The following is a 22747-nucleotide window of genomic DNA, read 5'->3' as shown; positions in this document are numbered from 1 at the left end:
TAGTCTGACCTGAGACAACATATGTTTTGAAATAATGGATATGAAGGCTGGAAAGAATACATATATGCAAGCTGTAGTGATTGAAGGGTTGAGGCTTTCATAATATTCTTTAACACAAAATATGTTTTGGCTGCTACATAATTCACATTAGAAGCAAAAGCTTCCAAACTGCTGACTGAAGAATAGCCTTCTTCAACCTTTGTGGTAGGGAAACAAAATGTGGAAGATGAAGCAGAGGCATAGGGAGAATTAAGTGACTTTCTTAAAGTCACAGAGCAGTTGCAGAGTTGCCAAGCCAGGAACGGAAAATATATCCGCTGACTTCTAACAACTGCTTGCTATACATCTGTAAAACTCATCAGACTTACAGAAGAAATATTCACATAGCTTGTTCAGACCTGACTTGTTTGACACATGTGAGATAGGTAACTAATTTTATTTTAGCTTCAATAGGATGCTCTCTCTTACACATTCACCATCAACAGAGCAGCACTTATGATAAGCTTTATTTTACTTAACTTTAGACATCCAGAAAGTATATATTTATCTTGGAGGTGCATAAGCAATTTCCTGTGGTGGACAATGGGCAGAAACACTTGTTCAGCTCATAGTACTACAAATGTATCCCACCCTTTATTATAACATGTGTAGGAGACTAATCTTAGTGAATATGACATTGATCTTTTGTGAATTATTACGATAATAGGATTATTCTGTAGATAACAAAGCACGTGACAAAATATTTCACAGAATATAGCAATGCATATGCTAGGACTAGCCATTCAATACCTTTCACAGATGCTAGTGGAATTGCCAAGATCTGGAAAAACTAAATGTATGGTTTACACAAAATGAACCTAGATCCCTCCAATTTTCCCTGAAAGACTGAGAATACAATATTCTCTTTCGAATGAGACATGGATTAAAATGCATGAATTCCTAGTTCAAATCGTAATCAACAGCTATAGATATTATAATTCTTATTGGCCTGAATTTTAGGAGGTCTACCATAATAAAGGTGATGGAAGAAGAGACTTGCAGAGGTGTAATAGTAGATAAATGGAAGATAAAGCTTCAGTTGTTTAAGTGGCTATCCTTGTGGAGTAAATGTGTTTCATTTGGTAGTTGGTTATGTGGGTAAACCCTAAACATAAATGTATTCTGTTTTAGTGTGTTGTGTAGACTCAGTCTCAAAATTGTAATTAGTGGAGTTTTTGTACCTGGAATTTCACCTTGACATTCTATAATGTGTATAAAGCCATTCTATAATGGCTTTACACAGCTAAAAATGTTCACTGAGCTGAAGTTTCAGCTGGTGTCATTTTGTGTGTGTGCAAACTTCACAGCGATTACAAATAAGTGAGGAAATAGCTGTGTTCATGTACTCTGCATCACAGGGAATATGGTGTAGCTGGGGTTACACAAAAAGCTGGGAGGGGACGCAACCAAGACCCAAACTGGCCACACCATACAGACTCATTCTCTTCAATAAAACTGGTGGAGTTGGCCCTTGCCACAGTTTCCTGGGGACTGGCTGGACATCATTCGGCTGGCAATGAGCAATTATACTGTGCATCACTTGTTCTCTTAATACTTTATGTTATTTTTCCTTTCTTTCTTTTTTTTTTTTTTTTAATTTTTATTTGTATTTTTTCTTTTTAAACAGGGTATGCAACAGAAACACAGCCAGGACAGCTGACCCAAACTGGCCAAAGGGATATCCCATACCATACAGTGTCATGCAGAACATAAAACTGTGGGAAGTTGGCTGGGGGTGGGGTGGGGGCAGGAGGTTAGCAATTTCATTATGCATCCTTTTCTTTGTATATTATGATTATTATTAATGATTCCCCCTCCTTTTCTGTATACTGTCTTTATCTCAGCCTGTGAGTTTTACATTGTTTCTGATTTTCTCTACCATTTTGGTGGTACTTAATTGCCTGCCAGGTTAAATGAGAACAAATCCAAATTCTGGATAATCTTTAAAGACCAACACAGCTGAACACACTGAAAGGTGTTGGGTACGGTCTGATCAGCAAGCAGTTGTTACTGATGGCACCAGACCTTGGGAACAGGAAGATGATTGAGTGAAAGAGAAAAGTCCTTAATAGAAATAACATTCTGTGATCTCGACTTTGCATGGGCTGAGACTCTGAGCTATCTAGATCCCAGTCATGCCACTGCTGATCTCAGGACAAGTGGGTTGCAATTAGTGGAGGCTACCTTACTTTGGAGGTTTACATTATGCTTTCTACCAACATGGTACAACCTACTGTTGTATGCTTTTTGTGACTGTTAGCTAGAATAAAAATGTAGTAAAGTAAAAGTAGTTCTGAAATTATTGTATTTTGTTTTATTTATTTTGCTTGAAGATGCTGCTTTAGGACTGACATCAAACTGCATTGCTTAGGAGGTAAGAAAGAGATTTTTGAGGCTACCTAAAGGCATTTTAAGGTAATAGGCATTTAACTGTCATTCATCTTCCTAACCTTTTGAATTTTAAAAAGGGTTTTCCTCTAATAATTTGACATGTTTTTTACCCTTTCTCATGACAAAAATCATACAGTGGAACCTTCTTTAATAAAGCATAATGGTGTATAGAATTTTGTTTCCACTGACCCTTGTGTTTCTGGAGTGTTTTCATCAAATTCAGCTTTTGAGATTTCAGCAAGACATTTACAGGACAATATATTTAAATAAAGAACTTATTAGTTCACACATGAATGTAGAATTGGATGGCATTCAGGATATATATATATACATTATTTATTTATTTATTTGTTTGTTTATTTTTGTAGTGGATAGTGAAAAAATAGTGTCATTCAGAAAGTGGTGGAAGAATAGTCAAGAGGAGGAGGAAGAACTTGGAGAGGATGCTGGAAAGGATAAGTAAAGATTTAGTTTTAACAGAAAATGGCCATGGAGATCAAGAAGTGGAAACTGAGTTTGTCAGAGCAGCAGTAGGAATCAGTGAGAGAAATGGGTTAAAGGTTCACCATTAAAATCAGATAAGCTTATCAAGAGACACAATTATTTAAAACAAAATGGACTCTAGACTGTGTCAACTCCTGTACTGAATAAAAATAGGAAAGCAGAAGATAAATGAACAGGAGTTATGGAACTCAGGCATTTTACTCCATCTTCTCCTTGTGTTTTTTTACCTTCCTAAAAAGAATCAGGTATTGGCAATTCTGAGAAAAAGATTCCATCTTCCTAATTTTAACTGTGTTTTAAGGGATCATCTAGCTTAACAAACATCTCTAGATTCCACTTATAATGAATATAGAAGCACCTCCAGTGAGGTTAATCTACCCTGTTTCTAATTTCCTCACTCAGGTAATGATGTAATAAATTTCGTTTCTTTAGTTGCCTGTTTCCATTGACATTAAGATAGTAGGCATGTACCTTTAGATGTCTAACTTCTGGGTATTTAAATTGAGGTGAGTTGAATTTTGTCTTGAAAAACTGTATTATGTGTTAATTATACACCTAGAGTAAATCTGGGATAGTTCTCTCTGTCTAAAACAAAGAATATTCAGCTCACATCTTTTGCTCCTGAATGTGTGATAACTTTGATTAAACTACTAGATTAAAGTCTCCTGGTTTAGATTTTAAACTTGTTTGAAACAAGGTTAGATGGCATTTAAGTTACATATCACTGTGTCTCTGGCAATGAAAATTAGTCTAATAGGCTAAGGTATCCATTATTCAGGCTAAATTAGCTTCATGGGAAAGATCCCTGTAAAGTGGCCATCATGATGAAGAAAGTCCCAATTAAACAAAGTAAACCAAGCTGATTATTGACACATTCTGAATTTCTTTTGAGCCTTTTTCTCTTTTACATCCTTTATACTTCTGCCTTTTGCAGAAATAGAGGAAGGATAAATAAATGTGGAAGTGAAAGGGAAGAATTGTTCTATTCTTTGTTATTGTCATTGTTTTGACTGTATATTGAATCTTTCTTGAAAGAATATCCTTCCTTCTAGATCTTCCTTTGAGGTCATATAGAACATCCTCTTCCCCAATAGCTTCTATAAGGAAGGTATTCTCTGACTACAGCAACTGCTCATATGGACAAGTAATCCAAAAAAAAAAAAGAAAAAAAAAAGAGTATTTTAAACATTATATATATATTTATATATGTGTGTGTGTATATATGCATATATATATATACTTTTTTTTTTTTTTTCCCCGCCAATTCATGGAATTAAGTATCTGGAGGAAGAGAAAACAAGAGACACGTGGCCAGATAGCTCTTCACAGCTGACAGAATAAAGAAATGTTGACATGCCCTGTTTCTGCTACTGATGCAACAGTTCCTGAGATTATGTTGATGATCTGAGGCTTTCTATTGATACTACTTCTGATTAAATGAGGGATTGGGATTTTGAAAGATTTGCATTATATACTTGATCAGGGTTTCAGAGAATGACAGCAAAAAAAGACACACTGGATGCACATTTTAGAAGCATGTATTATCTATTTTCAGAAGTCACTTGAGCCTAGAGGAGCTTTTGTTGCACAGAAGTAAAATATCTCTGGCTGGTAACAGTTAGCTGAATGGAAACTTTGCTGCTCTAGTTCAAAGTCCATCTTAGTTCTGGTACATCTTCATTAGCAATTTCTATTGTAATGGCTGAGGGTGAGGCATATGTTATTTTTTGGCTGTGGATATTGTATGCAGCACTGGGAGGTGAGAATAACAGTAGAATGGCATCAGCAGAAGTATTGCTCAAAGCACTTACACACTTATATCCATATTAGTCCATTAGTCCATTTAGTCATTACTTCTTTAAGCTTTCTAAGGTAAAGGTGATACATCACATAAAGGTGAAGTAATCATGACTTTATGAGAAAAAAAAAAAAGCATTACTTTGCAGAACGGTCCTCAGTGACTCAGGTGGTCTTGACACATCCTTCATCTCCATTTCATATCTCTGAAATGGGAAAACAATACTTACTTCTAAAAGATGTTTCACTGAATAGTTTTTGTGAAGCACAAGCCTCCTGTGGAATGAGTGCAAAGTATTACTCTATTTATTTTTATGAACTTTCTGTTTTACTGCAGTAGAAAAGCTTAAATTATCCATAGAGTTCTTGAGCACGTTGGGGAAGCCAAAGATCCTGATTTTGCCCACTGTGCTTCTGGCAAAAAAAAAAAAAAAGACCCAAGGGAGACTCCTAAATGAAAAATATAAACAAAACCCCAAAGCTACTCAGATCCTTAGAAGATTAGATTTTTGAAAATATGTTCTTTATAAGATAAGTTAAATGCATTCTTTCTCTTATATTTTCCCCTGTTTTGGTCACAGGTTGCTCCAGGCATCCAAAAGGGAGTATTCAATCCCTTGCTCTATTGCTCCTGACAGCGACATGCGCTAAGGTGCCTTATCCTTCCTGAAGCTGTTGCTAACAGCAGATTTAACAGGTCCAGTAAGGAGGAGAGGTTCCAAAGGTTGTCATTCAGTCTGGGCTCCACACTTCACTCATTCAGTTTCATCTACCTCTCTGTGCATTATTGTCAGGGTGTGCTATACTTGAATTTTCAGTCATGATGCAGAGTTTTTTCAGAGGTAGTAGCTGAAGAGGTCTGAGTAAACATCTTGTAAATGAGAAAATTACCTGTGAGACCAAGTAGTGTTACTGTGTCACTCACTTGGAGGAGGGACAGAGTGAAAGTGTTTTTTGTGAATTCTTCTTCCTAGGCACTTTGGGGTTTGGTCATGTACAATGCAAAGATAGGTGGTCTAGATGTCATTTTTAGATTTTGACTGCACAGAGACATTTTAGACATTTTCCTTTTCCAATAGTTGATAGCAACAATTTAGACATCTGCTGTGACCTTTTAGTTTTTAAATAAGTGGCAAAATTAATTCCCTCACATTTAGATTTATGTTGAGCTTTGTATATTTCCTTCTGCTTTTTATTACTGAGAATGCTATACCCTGTAAAAGTTTAATTATCTTGATAAAATGCTGGTGTGGATCACTGTTTTACTGGCAACTGTGACCATGAGTTGGTATGTTACTCTGGAACTTTGTGATTTGGTGACTCAGTGTCCAGAGGTATATTCTACAAAATAAACCAGGGTTTCTGTATATTCTTATTGAAAAGATCTAAAAGCCCTTTAAAATTAATGCACAGTTTTCAGGAATGTATTCACTTTCTGTGTGAAGCACTGAAGTTCAGTATGAATAGTGTCTACCTAATGCATAGCTCTATTTGTACCATTTTCTAATTAGATTTTCACTGATCTAGGATATAAAGACAAAATCATTAATGGAATTGAAAATAAAGGAGGTAGAAATACATGTATTTTCAGCCTTACTAGTACTCGTGTGTCACTTGACAAGTAATTGAGCAGCTACTCAGCCACCAAAAAATATCATAATTTGAAGCAACTAAATGCAACTTGGGTAAATAGCTTAAAAGTAGCAGTTATGTCCTTACCTACAGCTATGCAAAGGACAATGACAATTAACTCTTTTTTATTCATTTATTTTTTTAAAGCATCCTCAATTTCTGCTACTTGTTCTCTGGCTTCTGCTCCTTCTCTTCAGCCTCTGCCCAGTGCACATCAGCAAAAATGTCTTGCTGCTGACAGTAACGTATGCCTTGTATAGTAAAATGCAGAACACAGGAGTAGTAGGATGGGTGTTGTCCATATGCTCCCTGACTCTTTGAACTCAACCGTTAATACAGCAGTTAGTTGAAGAGGAATGGTAGTCAGACACCAGCTACTCTGAAACAGCAAATAGTGTTTGTAGGGAACTTGCAATTTTTTTAGTAGTAACTATGATGATTTTTCTACTCTTAACATGTTTTCATTCTTAAATGGAGACAAGCTGTGCTGTATTGAATCTTGTGCACCAAATTCCGCTGTCACCAAACAGCTGGATCACCATGGGCCACAGCTGTGGTCACAGCTCTGAGTGCCCTTAACACTTTGTTTTGGTTGTCCAATTTTCTTTTGGCCTGTGATGTTAAAGTTTAGGTTTCATGTTCATTAATAGTCACTGTATGATCTACTGAAAGATCTTGTACTTACAGCACAGATTTGATCCATGCTGTTTATAAGGTATCAGCAGAATGAAACAGCTTATTAAGGGTTTATGTTGGCTTCAAGATTTTATATAGTGTTTATGGTGTCTTTGTGTCAGAGGACAGATGATACCTAGGCCAGCATCAAGTTAGAGGGGTGAGAACAGATGATGCATAGTCTGGCATAAAGGCCATCACCACAGAATTAAACCTTTTGAACATTTTCATCACATTTAATGTGATGCTTATACAAGATAAGTGTTCTATGTTGTGTCGTCTCAGAGTTTTTGACAGCTAGAGAAGACCTAAAGCTGAATGCACCCTGTTGTCATACTGTGGCCTTAAAAAGGAAAATGTTGTTTCAGCCCTCTCTCAAGTCTTGGGGTGCGATCTACTCAGTACTTCTCAGGATGAGCCCATGTGTTTGCATCTGGGAATAATACTTACCTGCTCAACAGGGATCCGTAAAAGTAAACTGATTACTCATTTAGTGTTTGTACAGCACTTTGAAGACAAAAAAAAACACCACCACCACCACCAACAAAACAACAACAACAACAAACACCAGAAGGAACCCTGTGTTATTTATGACATTTCCTAGGTATCTATATTTTTTCTAAGATTCTTATATATATTTTAATCTAATTAATACTATGTGCAGTAGAATATTATACTATCTCTAGTGAAACAGTCCTGTAAAAGTGTAGGAAAACAAATTGATCTATCTGCTGTGTTATCCACTCTGTTCTCTTATGATATTTTTGCAAACTGCTTTCATCAAACTAGTAAGGATTTGTCAAGGTGTTTACCTGTTGGGAATCTCAACATGATTTCTTGAGGGTGCAATCTGGGTCTGAGTTATGTGTTCTTCTGCTCTTCTGCTCTTCTAACTATTCGCACATCAAAGTCTCCACCATTGTAATTCTTTTTGGCCTACTCTTTATTCAGCAGTTGCTGTACAAAACAAATATATGTTGTGCTCAGAGAATACTGTATATCAAATACATATATCCACCCAATAGAAAGCATGCATTCAGTGCACGTAAACAGAAATGTCTTGTTGGGGAAACTAGTGGTAGCTTGTGTCTCACCTTGTAGAATGTAGTATAACTAGCAGTACATTGTTGGTGTAATGCAAAATTAAGCAACAGAAATTTTGGGTGAGCATCAGGAAATATTTCTTAATACTGAGTTCAGTCAGTGGAACAGTCTCCCAAGGAACATGATGGAAAGCCCATTGCCTGTGTCAATTAAAACTAGACTAGTTTTAGAACTGAGGAATATACTGTGGGGAACAATCCTGATGACATAATAATTCTTTTTCAGCTGTAATACTTATGCCTGAGTTTCAGAGTTATGTACTGCATTATGATTTCATCCTGACTGAGAAATACTGAAATATTTTTCTTTCATGTAGGATTTTTTCACACTATCTAGAATTGTCATACCCACTGAAGACTAGTAGGGGAAAAGAACACAGAACCAGGATTACACATACAGTATAATTAAAACACTGTTCATGCAAGATGCTACCAAATTTTTTGTATCCAATATCTCAGGGTGGTCACAAAAAGCAGCCCCTGGCATCATTCCCATGAATGACAGTTTCCAGAAGACCAGCCCTAACAGGGACCTTAGGTAAGGCAGAATAATGGTTTGGAATCAGACATCTGTACATGTTTACTACTGTAAATAGTAGTCCTAGGATTTTTCTTCCTATTGACTACTGCTCAGCCCTGTCTTATCTTTCTATATCTCTACTCACTGTAAGGGAGCCACGGCTAACAAGAAGGTGCAAAACATGAAGTATGTACTGTGTATTTTTAGGGGAAGTAAAATGTTCTTAGCATTTGTTACATTTGTCTCTTGCAAGAGCTCCAGCAAAGTTGTAACATGACATTATTTTGAAATACAAAGAGTCATTGAGAATAATCAGTGATGCATCACAGAAAGGCCCATTTGTTTCCATTTAACAGGGAAAAGGTTAGAGTAGTACATCATCTTCCTGCTTCCATTCTGTGCATTTAAGAAACAGTCTGTCCAGCAACTAATTGAGAAGTGAATTTGTATACAGAGAAACCAGTTTAGTACTGTCGGTAAAGGAACTGGTAATTTTTCCAGCAACTAATGAGATGCTGCATTACTAAAATAAACCCCTATCAAACTGAGGCATGTTTTCTGTCTGCTCCTTAAAGATTTCTTGACTGTAAAATATGAACACCTGAGTTTTCCTTGGTTTTCTTTCCTTCTGTTGGTGTTTTTTTTTTTTTTTTTTTGTTTTTTTTTTTTTTTTTGGCATCATCAAGTGAGGAAAACTTCCGGTAGCATCTGACCTTTTTTATGGTTATAACACACCATAAAATAGCTGTTGTTCTGTAAAGATCTCCTTCTATAAAAGTCCACAGGAGTTTGACTATAAATTTAGTGGACAGAGAGGTGAGTACCCGAGGCTTATATTTTTGTGGCATGGGTGGGAGTCCAGATGGGCTAGAATTAGAAGTCCTTCTCTTTGCCTTTTCTCTTATTCCTGATCTCATATTTTCATCCATATGATTCTATTTCTATTTGCATATATACTGTAATGAAGAAGATTATATAATGGTGCCAGCCCTCCAGCAAGGACTTTAAGGGACTTTCTGGTCTCTCTAATTCCATTTCTGGCCTTGGGAAAGTCACTTTTCTTGCCTTTCTCTGTTTTCCCACACAAAAAATAGAGGTAACACTGTACGCTGTCACCCAAGAGATCCTGTGTGCTAAGAAGTCAGCCATCTCCAGAAATAGGTTTACTCTATATAAGCATGTGAGTTAATTATAACCAAAGATATTTTAATATTTTGGGTTAATTTTAGATTCTGTGTTCAGCACTGACCACATCACTGAGATGAAAAAACATGAATTAAAATTGAAAGTTTGAAAAACATTAACTTTTTATTAATTACTGTAATATTTATTTTCATTTACTTTGTAATTATTGCTTGGAAAAAAAAATAAAAATCTGTCACTGCTCTGTGCCAGCTTAAATTGCAGCTGCAGATTTAGAGATGAAATTCAGGCTTCAGCCTTTCCCTGGGGCTGATGGACTTCTCCTTTCAAAGTAGGACACTTCTATCTGATGGCATTAACCATAAAATCCCCCATTTCAAGTCTATGATATCCTGAAGGACAACGGCTCATTTCATTTCTTATCAAGAAATCGGGCAGATCAGTCATATTTCCCGAATCAAATGACATTTTCAGAAAATTCATTTGAACCAAAAATGAGGTTTCCTCTCCACAGACTCCAATTAGTTTAAAAGTGGTTTTCTGATGAAAATTCTTGAAATAACTGAGCTGTATAAAGAAAAAATCTATATCTGTATAAGTATGTATATAGATATATGTACACATGCACAGTTGGTGCAAAAGCTAGAGTACCCTATCAAACAGTATAAATCTTTAATTTTGGTGATCAGCAGTAACAGTGAAATACTTTAAGATCTGTCCGTGCTTCCTCCTTATTTTTCTTCCTCTCAGCCCATCACTCTTACTATTCCGGCGGGAGTGTGCACACTCATTTGCTCCCTAAGTACACAAAATTAGCTGCTTATCTGTTGATCTTCTTACATGATCCTTTAAAAATCCTTTCTCTGTATGTGTGTCCAAGGCCGCTTTTGCCTTCAGAGAAAGCCCAGACAAGCCAATCCTCAGCCTTCCCCTTACCCGCTCACAGGGGGCCTGGGCCTAATTAAATTGCTCTCAAAGACAAGAAGGGATGAATTTCCTTCTTTCCATATCCCTTGTCACCCATTTAACTCAGCTGAGATTCGTTCATTCCTTTTTACTCATGTTAAAATAGCGAGGGGGGAGCTTGAATCAAGGTGGGAAGGGGGAGTAAACTGGGGAAGAAGGAATCATGTGGCTTGCATGGCAAAGGTGCAGAATCTCAGGAACAAACAAAGGAGCAGAGAAGGAATAAATGTGAGATGAACGGTAAGGAGTGAGAGCAGCATCTGGGTTTCTCATGCTGGACCTCCTCTGGTTTTATTTACTTCCATTTTTGTATTCTAAAGGAAGAAAGCTGTCACTTTAAAAAGATGGGAAGACATTAATGTACACTTTTGTATATTTATACATCCATATACATGAATTTATATAGAGTAATGTCTTCTTCTACCCTCCTCCCCCCCCCCCCAAGACTTTCCTCACACCAATGAGGGTGACTCCTGCAGGCCATGCAGGCTCATGCAGGAGGCCTCTGTGTAGGAGGCCTCTGTGGCTCACCTCTGGTCGATTGCACTGGGAGAGCTGGCAGCGGGGCAACAGGGCTACATGATAGAGGTGTCCACGTATGATGAAGGACGACTTCAATGCTGCCACAGCTTCCCTGTGCAAGCCCTGGCCTGGCAAAGGCCTAGGAAGAACTTAGCAATTAGCATTTGAAGGTCATCCAAAGTTGTTGGTGGTGTCTTTTTTTTTTTTTTTTTTTTGTTCTGTTCTCCTCGCCCCACTTCTCAGTGTTGTATCCTCCTCCTCCATCACCCAAACCCCAAACACAATCGAGGAAGCTGTTCAATTAAATCTCTCCCAGCTCCAGCTGGCTCCTGAGTGAAAGGTCAGCAGCATCCGGGAGGGAGAAGTGTGCACAAGGAAGAGCTGGAACCGATGCTGCTGCCCCAGCTGCCTCCGTCTTTCCCTCACCTCCCTCCCTCCCCTCGCCTCCCCTCTTTAATGATACCCAATGGTCAATCACTCCCCAGCAGAGAGAGAGATGCCCTGAAGCATCATTGTGGTTGGGAGCAATCGATCAGGTTTTTTAAAAAAAGATGATAATGATAACCCGTGGACATAATGTCAGTGAGTTTGCGGTGCCTCTTGGAGGCCGTACACGCTCTGTCTGCCCGTGCTGAGGAGAGGCTTGGAGGGGCCCGAGAAAGCCTTTTCCCCCCACTGAGCCCACTTAGCCCTGCCTTAAAGACAGCTAATTAGACCGAAGGCTGCTATGTCTGCTTACACCGGTGGGGGAGAGTGGGAGTGAGGAGGGCCTCACACCAGTGGCAAGCAGGACTAGAGCAACCTTTGTTTTAAGAGAAGCTTCAAGTTAACTGGAGGTAATCACACGGAGGCATGGCTATAAATAATACATACCTGCGCTACGCGACCTGGATGCAGGCCTCGTAAGGATACTGCAGTGTTCAGTGGTGACCAAGTGCTTGCTGCCACACACGCTGGCCTGGGCCTTTATTTTAAAACAGATTAGTGCTTTGTATTGCAAGGCAGATAGTGGTAATCATCAGCCGACGTCTGAGGCGGAAATCTGAAAATCACCGGGAGGCACTTATCAACATGCCATCTGAGCACCGGTGGATGTGTACAGACCTTTTAAAATTCTATTAGTATATGTCTGAGTAGGTTGTGGTAGAAATACAAACAGTTTTCTAAAGAAAAACTGTCAGTCTCTTTTCCTAAATCTCCTACCCTGCAGCCTAAGCATGGACTTCTGTTTTCATGGATAAATGAGGTTTGTCTTTTAACTGTTGAGATTACACACTTACTGGGAGGACTGCAGACCCTACTTGGAAGAGGAAATCTTCCCTTTATCCCAGTGCACACTTTATCAGAAAAATAATAATCAAACCTGGGGGCCCTCTGTCCTTCCCTTCCATTGAGGAGATATAGGATAAATAACTCCACAGCAATAATTTCCCATCCAAACACGCAGATTTTTTGTTGTCACGTTATTTTCTGCATCATTTGATGAACAAAACTACATTTTCCTCTGCACCTATTAAACTATTTGATGATGCTTTTTATTTTGCACTATAATTGGGAAAGCAATCATGTGATAAAATGTAAGTTTGTTGTGAAATAAAATAAGTGATGTCAAAAACATTCAAATTATATAGTATGAGAAAGTTTCTCAGATGTTCCATTCATTTAGAGAAATTATGCTATTATTATTTTTAATTTTTTTTTTCACTTTTGGGAAGAAATTGAGTATTAGAATATGCTTGTAACAGGCATAATAATGATACATGATTCTGCCGTCACCTCTCTATTAAAAAGGTGGATAGAGAGTGTTAAAATAGCTTTGGTCTGAAACGGGACATTTATCTTGTTTCTTGCTTGAAAAGCTGGTTTGTGTATATGAAATTTGTATGATTGAGGTGGTATAGAAAGGTTGCCAAGACTTAACATACACAAGAAGGACTGAAAGCTTTGTGTAGGCTTAAAGAGAAACATGCAGAACAACATTTGATGCCATTTGGTATTCTGCAGTAAGGAACCACAAACCACCCACATGGATTTCTGTAATAAAACACTCTCCTTTTAATTAAAAACAGAGGCATCATTTCAGAGAAAGAGGTGAAAATCAGTTTGACCATTTTGAAAGCCAGCAGACAGCATGCAGGAACTTTGTCCTATATTCAGTCTCATTAGAGATGCAGGTTCTATCTAGAACAGTGGTTGCAACAATTAATTGTATTTTATTGTTCCCAAGATAGTGAATCAACCTGAAACCCCACAACTTTATAACCATGCAAGTTTAGAGTGTGCATAGGAAGTGTATATGGTACTCATTAATTCTTTAACATGTTGAAATTAAGTACTGCAATAACCATGATGAGGCATCAATAAACTGGACTTAATTTCTGGATAAAATGTTATAATCTCATTTTTCTATAGGGACAAAAGGCTTCCCTGTACCTGGGAACCAGTTAGCTGTGAATAATGACGTTGTACATAAGGTCAATGATGACACAGCTTTTAATAATCAGTGACAGTCTATCATGTGAAAATCTGTTCCAGGGAGATTCCCTGGAGGAAGAAGCCCAATAAAAAGGGGGGGAAATGAAGTGTTTAGGAAAGTTCTGGTAATCTGCTAAAGAACAGGATTTTTCTGCTTGTTAAGGTTTGTAGGATTGCAGGTAAAGTGACAAGCACTTCTCCCTTCCCCTGTCCCCCTCCCTCACTTATCAGACCTTTGTTGTGTAGAGTTGCTAAATGATAGTGAGCCAGACACAGGTTAAAAGGGTTAAAGTGTTCTGACCTTCCAATCCAGTGCTGTGAGTTCAGGCTTAGTTTTTATTCCTGAATCTCTTGTAAACTTGCTGCATTTTGTGTAACAGGGGGGTTGGGAGTGTGTGTGAGGGGGAGGAGGTTGGGGGGCAGAGAGTGCTGAGGGGGGGGACAGAGGAGGAAGGAGATGGTAACTTTAACAATGCTTCCATCCCTTTACTGGGATACTCCAGCTCATTTTTGCTGCTAATGAACTTTGAAATCTGCAGATGGTATATTCTTAAGGCCTCATCTAAAAGCCACTGAACAATTTCCATTGGTTTCTGTTTCAATGTACTCTTATTAATATTGTATTATCAAACTTATATGTAGAAATACTGGCACATTTTTGTTCCACAGTCATAGTCTTCCAGACTAATCCCATTTGCTACAGCCACGCTACTAGACTAAAGTATAAGAGGACCACCTACACAAAGAGCAACTGACTTCCCATCAAGCCTTTGAATACCAAAAGCTGCTAGTTATACAGAATTATTTCATGGAATAATTCTCTCCTTTTAACAATACAAAGTAACAGGTTAGTTACCGTGACACCACCCCATTAGAAAAACCATAGGCTGCTGTAAATAGAAGTATGAAATTTCCAGGTGTATTTTTGTGTGGAAATAAACAAAAACAAGCACATGAGGCCATATGGTGAAGATTGAATACTTGAGAATTAATGATTTCTTCCTGTTTAAAAGACTTTTGAAAGCTTCCTAGCCAACACCACATGTAAAATATTGCACAGTTCTCTTCATGAAGCTAGGCTACTAGCTGTTGTTGCAACAGTAAATAAATTCAAACAGTGATACCTCTCATTATGGTTCCTTTGTAGATTTTTTTTTACTGCTTTATGTTTCTGCTGCACTGAGCTGAAAAGTGAATTTTGTAGACTAACATCTAAAGCACTTTTCTCCTTCCTGCTTTATTCATACCTCCTGTTCCATACCATGTTATCTTTAGACCCTTCAGCACTGTCCAACACACTGTTTAGTTTCTTACAGAAGTAAAGGGGTGTAAAGTAATATGCGAGGACATTTTGATTCCATTTGGCTACAAACCATCCCAGGAAAAATGAATTAACCTTAGCATTGGTACAAAATTTTCTATGCATTGAATTTGCAAATTATCCACCCAAATATCGAATTAAGTACTCACTATCTGAACAGATAACAGATGTTCAGCCCTAAAATATAAGGTTTTTTGTCATTAAAAGTCATTTTAATACTTCATTCTTACACAGCAGAATACAAGTGATGCAGAGATGTGGCATGCTTAATACAGAAATAGCTTTAATACAGGGGTTGTAAACATGATTTCAGTGGTTTATATGTGTTTCTTCCAGATGACTATATGTCAAATTTAGTCAGTTTGAGGAAAAAAAAAATCTGAAAGAGAAAATCTGAAAGATAAAATCTTTTTTTTTTTTTTTTTTCCTATTATTTACATAATTTTCAGGCTTCAAAATTATGTCTGTCACTGATCTCTCTAATCACATCTAATCTTCTAAATTTAGCAAGTAGTTATGTTTATATTAATAAGTAAAGTACACAGTGTAAGCTTTTGCATGGTTTCAGTAGGTTTGTATATGGAGTGTGATGCTACATACTATGGACAAAAATGATAGAATCTGACCTATTCTGATAAGTTTGATGATATTGCTCCAGTTGTCAGAATGCAGTGATACTATAAAACAAACAAGTCCCATTCAGATTATGCTGATTGAGCTAACTGGTGTATTCACTCATTTATCTATTTTCTTCTTTCCTTCTGTGAACCATTTTAATCCAGCCATCTAAGTAGATTATTATATATGTGTGTGTATATATATATTTATATTAGGTCATAACTTGAAAAATTCTTTAAAAAAGAAAAAAAAAAAAAGATATTCAGCATGGAGCTGCTGGTGAGCATTTCTGGAAATCAGGCAGCCCAAGTACTGTGGAGTGTGGCAACTGCATACCTGACAGTGCTGGCTTATTGCCATGATATGGATACAAGTGCCAAAGGGTCCTTAAACTGTGGTTCAGGTCACTTGCAGCAGTAATCCTCAAAATGCAAGTATCCAGTTCGTACTTCAGTCTGTGTGAATAATATCAGATTTTCACCTTTTTTTGACAGTTAAATATATCATAATGATTCTTTGTCTCCAATGCCTAGTTCAATGCTAAGTAAAGTATGTTTGTACATTTACAATGCCATATATAAATTATCATTGCATTAAGCATTTATAGAAAATTTTACTCTTTAAGGTTTCCAAACCACTTCAAGAATGTAAAACCTATGTAAATGAAAAAAAAAAAAAAATAATAATAAAAAGGGGGATGGGGGTGAGAATAGATCTGGTTGAACTGCTTATAATGAATAATTAATTTGACAAAAGTATTTCTTTTTTTCCTATTTGCAAATTATCCAAGTACAGACTTAGTACAGACTTGGATTCTTTTGTTCATCAGTTGAAGTTATTTGATTGATAGTTTAGGCAAAGAATTCCAGTCTACAGATTCCTTGCAGGCTGTTTCACATGGCAATAATGTCATGAGTTATCTATTTATAATTAATCATTGTACCTGCAAGATGGTGATCAGCTCTAAATGAAATGCCTTTATTTCTACATATTGTTTAGCTGAGTTTAAGAAGTCACTTTTGGATTAATAATCATAAAAGAGACCTAATACCTACTTCAGAGCAGAAAATCTTTGAAAACAAACAAACAAACAAACAAACATGAAAGCACCCTAAGTGGGACAATAAAATGTAGTCCTTGTTGATGCTGTTCTAAGAAGGACCTGCAGGACATTTCAGGGGACAGGAGGATGACTGGCTTTTTTTTTTTTTTTTTTTTTTTTTTTTTCTAGAGCAAAGACAAAGGATTTGAATTCAAGCCTATGTGAGATTTAAGTTAGCAGGATGTAGGCTGGTACTAATCTTGTCAGGCTTCATTTGACAGTCTGTTGATGATTTCCTACCAGAGGGATGTGAAACTCTTGAATTCTGTTGGTTGTCTGTGTTGGTTTTATCCTGCTGGGCAGATAAACTCCACCACAACCACTCTCTCACTCTCCTCTAAAGAAGCAGGGGGAGGGAGGGGAGGGAATAAAGTATACCAGAAAGGAATTAAAAAGGCTCACAGGTTGATTTAAGGATAATTTAATTAAATGGAAAAGAAGGGGGGGAGGGGGCGGAAATCAAGCAAAGGCTGTACAGAAGCACAGGGAGAAGGAAAAAAATACTCTCTACTTCCCATCAATGAGATGGGAAGCTATGAGATGTTCGGCTATGTTCTTGGAAACAGGGCCTCAATACATGTAGTAGTTGCTTGGGAGGACAGACATCTTCATAATGACAGCCCTGCATTCTCCTTCTCCTTTCCCACCTTTTATTGCTGAGTATGACACCATATGCCATGGGATATCCCTTTGGTCAGTTTAGGTCAGTTGCCCTGGTGATGTCCCCTGCCCATGCCCAGCCTACTGGCTCTGATGGGTTTGAAGAGAATCTTAGTCCTGTGCTAGCACTGCTCAGCAAGAGACAAAACACTGGTGTCGCACCAATCATGTTCTAGCTACAAGTGCAGAGTACAGCACTATATGGGCCACTGCAGGGAAAGTTAACTCCATCTCAGCCAGATGCAGTACATCGTCTTAGTAGGAACCATAGAAAACAATGAAAAACAAGGCAGTGTAGCCAGAAGGGCATTAAATAAAGTATGGAATAATGATGAAGGGAAATTGTGGCAAATATGTACATGCATGTGTGCAAGTCTGTGTGTGTGCAACTCTGTGGGTGTAAATGACAACCGGGATACCAGATATGTGATAAAATAAGTGATTAGGCATGTATGAAGAACATGTTTTGAAAGAATCTCTAAATCCATGTTTTCATGTTCAAACATCTTGGTAATAAGTAGACAGAGACAGTATTCATATATAAGAGGGAATGTCACATAGCATTTCTGAAACGTAGTAAAATGTCATAATACTGGAATCTCATTGAAAATTGTTTACATTTTTTTTTAGGAGGAGGGAATGGAGATCAGCTGTAGCACCAAATACAATGCTGTATGTTGAAGAGTTAAAAACAATTAAGTGACAGGCACCCAGTACTTCTGAGTGAAAATATAGCTTTAGATAGGACATCTGTGTACATTACAAATTAAAAACAGACTCATAGACAATGGGATGAGCTGCCTCTTCAGCATCTTTCCTTCAGGGGAGTGCAGGTGGGGGAAAACCCTGTACTATCATAGGGGAGTTTAAGATGGGGAATATTTGCTGAGGTTTTGTTTTGCCAGTACTGAGATTCCCTAGAGCTTCTAAAATATTAGCAGATAATATCAGAGTGTAGAAACTTCTACATCATTCATAAAGAAACTCAAAGCTGAACATCATTTTGATGGCCAAAGACACAGCTATGCCCACCTGTCACCAACAGGAAGAGTTAAGAACTAATGATCATAATCTAGCTGTATTTACTTTATGAATTTGAACTGTACATAACACCAAGCAATCATGGCTATATGAGATGTTTAAGAGGGACAGTTTATCAAGACTTGAATCAGTTAACATAACTGAACAGGAATGTAAATTTTAATTAGGAAGTATTAATGAAAACTGGGAATTGTTCAAGGACATAAATTGTTTTCACTTACACACAAAATGTGTACAGTAGTCAAAATGCCCTGATTAAAACACATAAAAGTAGTATAAAACAAAATAACGATATATGAAGAATTGAAAAAGAGAGTGGATAAGTTCTGTACCTAGACTTATAAGTAACTGATAAAAAAAATAAAATTAACGACTCAGTTAAATGTCAGTGACCAATATGGTTAAAAACAACAAGAAGGCAATTTAAAATCTTTTTAGTATCAAAAAGAATCTTAGGTCAGATATAGTTCCACTGTAGATGCAGATGGTGGAAATCATAAATAATGACGCAGAAAAGGCAGAAATGTTTAATAAATATTTCTGTTCTGCACTTGGAATTAAACAGAAGGATGTATCCATCCCATATGATGTTGTGGATGGAAATGAAAGTTTGCCATCTGTAACAAAGAAAGAGGTAAGGCAGCAACTGCTAAAATTGAGCATATTCATATCAACAGGCTTAGATTCTTTTAGACCCAAAAATCTCAAAGGAACTAGCTGAGATGCTATTTAGCCAGCTTCTTAAAAACTACAAAATGGAGGTATTCAGCCTGTTCTGCTGTCTTGCAAGCACCTAACTTCTCGACTTTGGAAGACTAGTAGAAATAATGTTCCCGACCATACCGTGCAAAACAGATCTTTCTGAACAAATATAATTTATTTATTTTTTTTTAATTTTATCTACTTATGTTGTAGAGTTCTAGTTAGGTTGATACAAACACAGAGTTGTTGATGGTCTTTATTTTATAGCGGGATTTCTCCAAGTTACTTTTTTTTTTTTTTTTTTTAAATACATCATCTTTTTAAAAAGCTAGCAAACAGGGCCCCAAGCAATCTATAGCAACTATATTGGATTAAAAAGTATCATTAAATGAATTAAAAACTGCACTAGTAACAGATGTTAAAGTGGAGTTTTTAATGAAGAAATGTCTCTGAGTTAAATCATTGCTGGTGGTGAGTACCATGGATCAAAGTATGATCCTATACTCTTCAATGGTTTTGCTAGCCATTTACATAAGGTTTTGGTGAACACAAAACTGGATAACACAGCAATGAGAAAGATACTCTACTTTTAAAAACTAATTTGAATTGCCTGATTGATGATCAAGAACCAGTGAAACATACTCAAAAGCCAAGCAACACATTTAGGACAGATATTAAGGGAGACTGTCTGTGAAAACAGTGCCTTGGAAAAGGATCTTGGTGGGTCCTCAGAAATTATTACCTCATCATGAGCTCTTATTACAATTCATCCTTAGGTGGGTGAAAAGAAGGCTTACAAGCAGGAACAGGAACTATGCCTCATTTCTACACCTTACACTAGAAAGACCATATCCAACTTTTGGGCTTGCCCTTTAGGAATAATATGGAAATAAATGCCAGGAGAAAGCTGGAAAAAACAAAACAAAACAAAAAAAAACCACTGCATACACATGGGCAAATGAGTCTTAGGGATGTGATGTACCTTATGGGTCTGTATATGCATTTATGTGAACAGATATAGAAGACACCTGACAGGTGGGACCTTCTTCCTTTGCAGATGTATTCAACAAATTCTGTCTTGAAAAATATGTAGATTTCTATAACTAAACATTAGAGCATTTTTTTGAAGGAAGTAATAGACTCACCTTAGCTTGTCATCTTTAAAATTGAATCAAATCCCCCTGTAAAACAGTCCTTATGCTCACCAATGATCAGACTTGATTATCACAGTGAGGTTTTTTTCCTAGTCTGGGAGTTTATACATCTATGAAGAGAAGAAAATCATTATGAAAATGTCTGCAAAAATTAACTGTGGACCTAAAAATAGATAAAATAAAAATAAATAAATAAATAATAATAATAATAGGTCAGATATTGGTTAGGGAATCACTTTGAGGAATTTTCTAGATGCTCACAAAGAAGCCTGGTTTCATTGCTAAAATACACCACTTCTGTGGTGGAATTCAGCTGCTGTGGAGTCTGCAGCACTTCTGAAATTGGAATGGGCTATGATAGATTCATCTTAACCCAAAGGGGAACTGCAGACAACAGAATGGGTATGTCTGACATATGGGTATGAGATGGTCTAATCTTAGTAAAATTGTCACAAGAGCTTGAAATAGTAAGCCATTGTAGAGTTTTTAGCTCAGACGTCTCAAACATGACAGCTCCTTCCCAGGACATGCTGGTAAAAACTCCTCCTAAGCATTGCCTTTTAGTTTCCCTTTTATACTCTCAGATTATTTTATTCTCCAAGAAATCTTATTCTAAAACATTGTATAGAAATATCTACCTAGTCTCATTCAACAGCTTGAGCTGCATTGTAGTGGTGTGAAAACTATTTATTAAATGTTTAGGGTGTCTTCTTGAGACTATACAGTATGAGAAAAGTGATTGCTTAATTGTTTAAATGGAATAAATTTTGTTGAATGGCATAAGATTATTTAGTCAGATGCAAGGTACTTCACACAGATGGTCCCGCTAGCAGAAACCTCATAAAAGCTTATATAAATTAGAGTATCTGGTGTTACAAGAGAGTAATAGCACTGTCTACAAAAATCTTTGAAATTAATGTGTATGCAGACAGTGTTTGGATATTACGAAGTGTAAATGTTCAAAGTCTGTGACAAGAGAGATTTCAGAAGTGTCCAGCTACTGTTTAACTAGGGCAGGTTTTAACAGTGCTTGTGAACTGAAAAACACTAAACCCACTTGATTATTGGAGTCACGCAAAAGAAAAACTGATGCTAGAGGGGAGACAGACCTAGAATATAGTTTTGTGTGTAAAATGATCACTTTTTCACTGTCATCAAGGAGTCATTTATCGTTAAGACAAATTTGCATAATTTCCATAGTCTACTGCAGCCAAACACAAGTTCAGTCAGGTTAGCAGCTATGATGGAAAGGGCAGCAATAGGCCCAAGTTCATAAACATTCATTAGATTGAGAACAATGTAGCTGATTTAGTGCCATACTAATCAAAGTTTCTGGGTGGCTTGAACCGCAGACAGAACTTGCTCCCATCTTGTAAAATATCACAACTAATAGTAATAGATATTAGAATATACAGAGTTACAAGCGATAAGACTTGCTTACGCTTCAGATGAGTTCAAAATATTTCTCCAAAATTATTTATTTTGTGGCCATCAGAAAATGCCATTATTCTTTTGTGCTTTAGATGCCAATGTAGTTTATGGCAGGGTGATCCAGGCTTTTTTCTCAGATACATTGGGGGATGAATGGGGAAGGTTACATGGCAATCATATGCTTATAGGGTTCTTTTGATGAATTTGGATACAAGTTAGCTGTCAAAAGGAAGTTAGACTATTAAACAGTGTTTTTAACTGTTTTAGGTAGAAACTTTCAGCTCTGCAAATTATGCCTCTTTACAAGAAATTTTGGAGGGAGTTCCGAAGAGGACCTACTTTCTTGATGAACAGATCCATGCAGTTGTAAGTAACAAAAAGTGTGTAAGAGTCAGTGTGTGGCACTGGTTACACAGCAGAAACTGATGTTCTAGAATAATATCTTGTCTGAGTCACAGCAGTGTAATCGTTGCCTAGGTGTGGAGATTTACAGTAACAATTTGGCTCTTCAAATGATTCACTGTGTGGCCCTCAGCAAACTGCTTAAATTTGCCTTTCAATTTCCTCAGCTATGAAATGGAGATAATTATATTTCTGGAGCTTTATAAACACTTTGGGATCTATAGCTGAAAAGTACATAAAAGTGCTAAGCAGCAATCCCGGGTTTTTTTATTTTTTAGTTGTTATTTTATATCTCCAGTTAGGACCCATGGAAGACAAAGTTCACCTAGAACATTGTGCAAGTGGTCTAGCTGAAGTTGACAGAGCACAAAATTGCTCTAATGTAAGCTTACAGTAAGACTAACTTCTTAATTACCTTTATTTTTTGATTTTTTAGGATTTTTCTTCTTTTTTCTTTTTTTTACTCCTTATTTTTTAGATGTTTCTATCAAGTCTCTCTACTTTTCAATAGAATTAAACATGCCAGTCCTTATGCCAGATATATCTAAG

The 22747-nt window shown here is 37.0% G+C and overlaps 1 long non-coding RNA gene across 1 annotated transcript in view; it reads right to left on the bottom strand.

Annotated features, from left to right (window-relative positions):
- Positions 1-4454: 4454 nt before the first annotated feature.
- LOC311429645 overlaps positions 4455-22747 on the bottom strand; it is a 32443-nt gene continuing 14150 nt past the window's right edge. The window contains exons 2-4 of the long non-coding RNA XR_014688320.1: positions 20357-20475; positions 7851-7995; positions 4455-4937 (exon numbers count right to left, since the gene is read on the bottom strand). This is a non-coding gene — a long non-coding RNA (uncharacterized lncRNA). The remainder of the gene's footprint in view (positions 4938-7850; positions 7996-20356; positions 20476-22747) is intronic.

Source organism: Aythya ferina (assembly GCF_964211825.1).
Source record: "Aythya ferina genome assembly, chromosome: 1".
Lineage (NCBI taxonomy): Eukaryota > Metazoa > Chordata > Aves > Anseriformes > Anatidae > Aythya > Aythya ferina.
Note: the sequence above shows the minus strand (reverse complement) of the source record. Positions and strands in the feature narration are given on the sequence as shown.